Here is a 6872-nt window from a genome sequence, read left to right as displayed (position 1 = left end):
TGGATAAGTATTATTTTATGTCAGATAGAATTGATGTGCATAGAGTAACCAACCCGGTGCTGGATAACTTATATCTTATATTTTATATCTGATATAACTGGTGGGCAAAGAGTGAATAACAAACCTGGTGCTGAATAACTATTATTTTATATCTGATAGAACTGGTCGGCATAGAGTAAGAAACCCGGTGCTGGATACCTTATATCTCATATTTTATATCTGATAGAACTGATGGGCAAAGAGTGAATAACAAACCCGGTGCTGGATAACTTATATCTTATATTTTATATCTGATAGAACTGATGGGCATAGAGTGAATAACGAACCCGGTGCTGGATAACTTATGTTTTATATCTGCAAGATTACGGTGATGCATCAGTGACCGGCATCAGTGTAATCTAGCTTCTTGGCGGAAAATCCATTTTCAGACGAGAGTCGTCTTTGCTGTTTGTTAATGATGGAAGGACGCTTGTATGGCGATAGAGGAACGTGGCACATCCTGAAAAGTTCCATTCGGCGCAGGATTCTTGATGGTATGGGGCTGTGTGTCGTATGACTGCAAACTTCAGCTTGTCACAGTGAGAGGAAATGTGAATGGACAAAGATACCAAGAGGAAATCTTGAGGAGGCTTGTAGTGCCTCAGTTTGATAATCATCCCCTATTAACAAGGCCAATCTTTATGGATGACAACGCCAGGCCACATCGTGCACCCGCAGTCATTGATTTCCTGCATCAAGCAGCTAAATTAAAACCCTTCCATAGCCAGCCAGAAGCCCTGGTTTGAACCCCATCGAACATGTTTGGGACATTCTGAGGTGTAAAGTTCGTCAGAGAGATCCGCCAGTCCAGAGTATTAGACCAAAACTTACACCAAGAATATAATTGGTTTCCCCAACATCGGATTCAGCGTCTTGTGCACTCAATGTTCAAAACGTCATACAGGTGGGCGGGGGTTACACAAGATACTGACTGGGTCTTCTGTTTCTGAAACGAGAGACCTTATTTGTGGATTGGATTATTGAATTAGGTCTATGCATCGTGTTACCCATTTGGTTTGACCATACTTGTATTAGCACATTATGTTAAAAAAATATCTTAATTTCAGTTTTATTACAGGACCCATGTTTAATCAAATTACACTATTCAGATTCTTTGTTTTTGGCTTTTGCGTTAATGAAATGTCTTTTCAGCACTTTGGCTACAAAATATTTTCCTGTGAAGACGCACATGACATTAAATATAGGTACTGTCATAAAACATGGGTGTTGCGATACTTTTTCCATCTGTACATATTTTAACATTATGTATTTAACTGGAAATAGATTTCTGTCCATCACAGTATACAACTTTACCTTCAAGATACACCCGAGTCTATACATGATGAATAAGAAACATATCCTTTGGAAAATGGGCATCAGTACCCTCTAAAGCTGAATGTATTAAACCTTGCAGTGTTTGAGCATTCCATATCATGTAGAGAGCCAGTAGGTTTTACCGCCGTTTTGAACATTATTGTAGTTATATCACAACGTCAACTTGAGGCGGTAGGAGATGCACTTTGGTAAAACCACGAGCAGGAAGATGGTTCTGACATTCCAGCAATGTAATTGATCATTGGTTTCTGGTCTGTTCAGGGCGGTGGGGTAGCCTAGTGGTTAAAGCTTCGCTCGTCACGCTGAAGACCTGGGTTCGATCCCCACATGGGTACAATGTGTGAAGCCATTTCTGGTGTCCCACGCCGTGATATTGCTGGAATATTGCTAAAAGCAGCATTAAACTAAACTCACTCACATTATATTCAAGTGAGAGTCATAATAACCACAAAAGAGAAAAATGTACAATTAACAAATTTTATTGAAACACACATTATAGAGTTTACAATCATAATCAGCAGTACAATGCGCCATATACAGTCAAACATCATTGTATCGGAATTGAAGGAAATTACTTTAGTTTTCCACAACTGCAAAATGATGCCTTCATAAGGCAGATGCAGGGACCAAGCTTTTTCTCTGATTTTGTTAAGTTCGGACTTACATGAAAGTTTTATCCAATGATGTTGGACTGTATGTGCCACCAGCCATAAATATCAGGCCCTAGTAGAGTCAGTGCTCCCAGTAAAGTCCACAATGTGCGACAGTTGGTTGTCCTGAATGATGCTAATGCTCTGTTCTGGAATCTGGGATGCAGGATCCCCATCCACAAAGCGTTCGTAGGACCACATCATACGAAATTCTATAATATACTATATAGTTACGACTGTTTTAATGCCATGAACGCTTTGCGGATCAGGACCCAGTTTTGGAAGCGGGCAGAATGTCAGTGTTTGCTCACAGAGGAGAACTTGTTTAAGTGGCATTTAGAAGGTGGTGTGATGAACAACAAGGAGAGTTCTATGGATATACACCTTCTTTTATATGATATGAGCGACTTTTCGGTGTAGCTTAATACTGCTGGAAGAGTAATGAAGGTGTCAAGCGCTGGTAGCGACACTAATGGATTCTACTGTCCCATCTTTGGAAGTATCACCAGAACACTTGTAATTTATCAGGGTCCACAAAAGTTCGTAGTGCTGCAACATTCATAAGCCTATGACAAACTAATAGAGTTGCCACAGTGTATGAAATAAGGCCCGTCCGAGCTCCCGAGACGGCTAGATTTCTGACGGACGGTCTAAATTTACAGCAAGCGAGCTCGATGGTCTGGTAAAAATGTTAGATGCCCCATACATCTGAGTAAATTCACCATATCTTGGTGTCTGTTCTGGTTAAATTCCATTTGGGCTTGTAACATTTTGAAGTTACCAGCCCTTTTTTTTGCTGGGTTTTGGCCTATTTCATACTAGTGATGTTCCGATGATCGAAAATAATCGAAAATCGATCGAAAGAAGGATTAAAAATGATTTGTTGTTTTTGTATAGCACCCTTGAATGAAGTAAACTAACCATCAAATTTGACGAATATTCACGAACAAACATGCGCTCAACAGCGTAAAACTATGCCCATTGTAAACTTTTAACCACTTTTATTGTTTAATTACAATTCCAGCGTCATTCTTGCATGTGCATTTCATTGCATGACAGCATTAGTTATAAAAACAACATTAATTAGAAAAATAATGTGGAAAAACCCTTAAAATTGGTGATTACATTAAAATTTATATATTTCGATTATAATCGATAATCGTCCAGCATATCCTCTGATAACCGATAGAGGATTTGGTCTCCAATTCGAAACACTATTTCATATACTGGTTGCGACATGTCGTAACCCAGGGTCTTAGTATTTACGAGTGCTTCAATCAGCTGCCACCAACAATCAGAGAAACAACCCAATAGTATTTGTAAATAAAACACAACAACCAATAAAACAAGTGTTACATACAGTAAACTACGTTTTTAACCAAAACCTTATAACGAACTGATGGGTTTAACAAACTGTTTTTGTTTTGTTTTTAATGTTCCTGCGCCTTGCTCTATATCATAGTTAAAATGTGTACAATGAACTAGGTTATAAAGAAAATAATCTATAAATTAGAGGTCCTCCTGACTTCATCGTAATCGTTGTTTATTGTACATGTATATAAAACACACCAACCAGTGAGATAAAAATGTGCTTTGTTAATATTTCACACATATCAAACTACTATCTGCAAAAACCATACTCAGGTGGTTAATAGTCTTGCTATAGCATCAAATATGAAACTCAACTTTTCATAAGGATCATTAGACATGAATATATTACATAAATAATAAGAAAGAAAAAAGAAATCCATCCTTATTAAAAGTTGAGTTGTACATAATTAACATGACTCATGTCTTTACCACATTGTCCATGGCAACACGTTTCTGAAGACCTGGTTAATGCATTGTCAAGGCTATAATTGGTGTACAACTGAACAGCTACCAGATACACAAATAAAGACTGTCCTATTATTCTGTGTTTCCAATCTTCTGCCCACCCTGAATTTTCATTCTAACGTGAAATAATTAACATTTTCTACTGTCAATTTTCCCCAACGATGTGAAATACAAAAATACTCTTGTACGCTCACTAAAAAGCCAGGTCATCTTTCTTCATCCAAATTTTTTGAAGGCAAGTTTCCAAAGCAAAATCCCACCTCTATGATTTGATAGACAGAATTCAATGAAGGGATAAGTTTAACCGAAAAAGATTTCACCAGAAAATGTGTTAAAACAATGTCATAACCAATCGAAAAGATTTCACAAACAAAACAATCAATTATTGATTTTGAAGGTGCAAAACATAATCTGAAACTTGTAACAATAATTCCCAAATCAACAAAATGTACCAATCTGTGAAATTGTTGCTGAACTAAATAGCTCATAAAATATAAAACGTCACAAAAATATGCCATTATGCTATATCAAATTTGAATTAAAAGGGAAAAAATGTCATATATTTAATTTCATAAACAAAATTCAAAGATGTATATAGGTTTTAATACATTTTAAAGAGGGAAATCTAGTATGTGAACTAGTCTGCATGATTGCAAGAAATACATTTGAAAACATGGTCAACAATAGAAATAAGTCAAATATACTCATGCCAATAATGGTTGTCACCCCTTCCCCCCAACCCCCTCTCCAATTAAAAAAATTGAAGGGGGTGACAACCATTATTGGCATGAGTATATATGCACACATATGAACCTTTGTACATAGTTCTCAAAAAACCTGTAAGAAGTATTAGTTGTTGATTATTTCCGAAAATACATAAATATTTTCATACTGTATAATAGGAATAACATGATATAGATTTGATTCAGCATGGGATTACCTCCCTGCCTTGAAAACTATACTCCCCATGGGTGTATATTTCTGCAAATATTCACAGTGTAGTTAAAAGACAAATTTTGAAGTTGTAAAGATTAAGGATAAAATGTGCACAGCATAATATAGTTCTCTTCATTACAAAAGTTTACCTAACATAGTTCACTTAAATCAGGTAATGCAACAAATAGGTTGTATAATTAGCATAATTATGTATTGTACATCAGGGGCGGATACAGCTTATTGAGAATGGGTGTGTGTGCACACTCTTGAGAAAAGGAGGGGTGGACACTTCATTTCCACCCGTTTTTATGGTGTGCGCACCCCTGCTAAAACAAAACCCCCACACACACACCATCTTTGTACAAACACATCTGGTTTACTTTTGCAAAACTGAGGGTTAGCTTTTCAAAATATGAAAACATCTTATATTGAAGACATATGATTTTTTCTGTAAATATCCTAATCAATACTATACACATATCTTTAATATCATACATTATCTCCTAAAACTTTGGTGCATACCATTTCTACATAACTAAATTTTCTAAAGCTTTTAAAAAATGTTTTGCATTTGTGTAGATTTCAGGATTCTTCAAATCTGTGACATTGAGGGCAATTCCCTATTTTGATGTGTACCATATGTTCCTTATAGACTAAAATTGACTTGCCTTGGCATGTGTTTGTGATGGTGCAACAGGTGGCAGATGATAAGCCCACTTTCTGCAAACTGATATCATCACTATTTCATAATGATTCATCAACACATGCTTATGATATAATCCGAATCATACAACTTACTCTGCTTTTAGTACAGATTTCTTATGATTACAGAAATGGTTTTCTTCCCTTCTATCTAGAAACAATACTTTAATAATGATAATAATAACAGTACATTTCTTTAACACATATCTCCATACACAATGTATGCTTGAAGTGTACCAAAATGTTCAGTGGGAGAGTTCATCAGCATAGGCAAGTTGAAAGAGATATGTTTTCAAATGAGACTTAAGATCTGATGATACTCTGAAGATTTAATGTCAATAGGAAGACAGTTCCACTGATGTGCTGCAGCAAAAGCAAGACACCATTACTGACAGCATTAACTTTTGGAACACTGAGAAGCTAAGATATAGATCTCAGGTCGCGAGCAGGAGTGTTGACATCACCCAAACCCTCTCTGCACAATATTTCATTTAAATCTGTAAACAATTTTTAAATATATATATATTTTTGAACAGTGAAAGATCTTGTGTAGATAAAGGAGTTTTAACCAGAAGAAATATCTGGACTCATCTTTTAAATATATACAATATAAAATATTTATGTTTGAATAGAAGTATTTGAAACACTTAAAATTACATATAATATCTAGCTTCATTTTAAAGGGCTAAATTGATACACACAGTAAAACTGAGAGAATGATAGTCTGAAATTTCATTTATTGCCATTTGTGTAGTCAACGTATTGGTGTAGAATCTTTGGTTCAATCCCAGAGTGACAACATCTAAATCAGCAGCAGGCACACTGAAAACACTTTCACCACTATTTATGTACATGGTGAGGTGAGGTGAAATTGGGTTTAACGTCGTGCTTGAGAATATTTCGCTCATATGACGACGTGCATGCGTGTGTATGTGTATGTGCGGCTGCTTGTACTAGCCCAGACTTAAGCTGGCTTTATAGTGCTAGCCTACTGAGATACCATACCGCAGTGAAGCATGAATACCCCACTCAGACACATTATACTTACTCCAAGCCAACCAGTCCTTGTTGTACCCATTAATGCCGAGCGCCAGGCAGGGACCACCAAGTACCATATTTTAACGTCTTTTGGTATGACACGGTCGGGGATTGAACCCGCGACCTTCCGCTCTCCGGGCGGACGCTCTAACTACTACACCACGGAGGCGGTCATTTATGTACTTGGACTGAACCACTATTGTTGGGACATATTTTGGGCTAAAAGAAAAGCCTCTGGATTAAAGTTTAAAATTTGTTTAATATCTGTTTCCCAAATCAAGTCTGGTTGTCTTGTGTTAACGTCAATAAATAAATAATACGAAAAAATATAATTTT

The 6872-nt window shown here is 36.5% G+C and overlaps 1 long non-coding RNA gene across 1 annotated transcript; it reads right to left on the bottom strand.

Moving 5' to 3' along the window:
* LOC124254310 lies at window positions 1–389 on the bottom strand. Its single transcript, XR_006892450.1, has 2 exons — window positions 185–389; window positions 1–124 (listed from the first exon to the last, which is right to left on the bottom strand). It is a non-coding gene; the product is annotated as an uncharacterized LOC124254310 (long non-coding RNA).
* Window positions 390–6872: the final 6483 nt, after the last annotated feature.

This window comes from Haliotis rubra, unplaced genomic scaffold (assembly GCF_003918875.1).
Source record: "Haliotis rubra isolate DU_JTF1 unplaced genomic scaffold, ASM391887v1 Scf57, whole genome shotgun sequence".
NCBI classification, from domain to species: domain Eukaryota; kingdom Metazoa; phylum Mollusca; class Gastropoda; order Lepetellida; family Haliotidae; genus Haliotis; species Haliotis rubra.
Note: the sequence above shows the minus strand (reverse complement) of the source record. Positions and strands in the feature narration are given on the sequence as shown.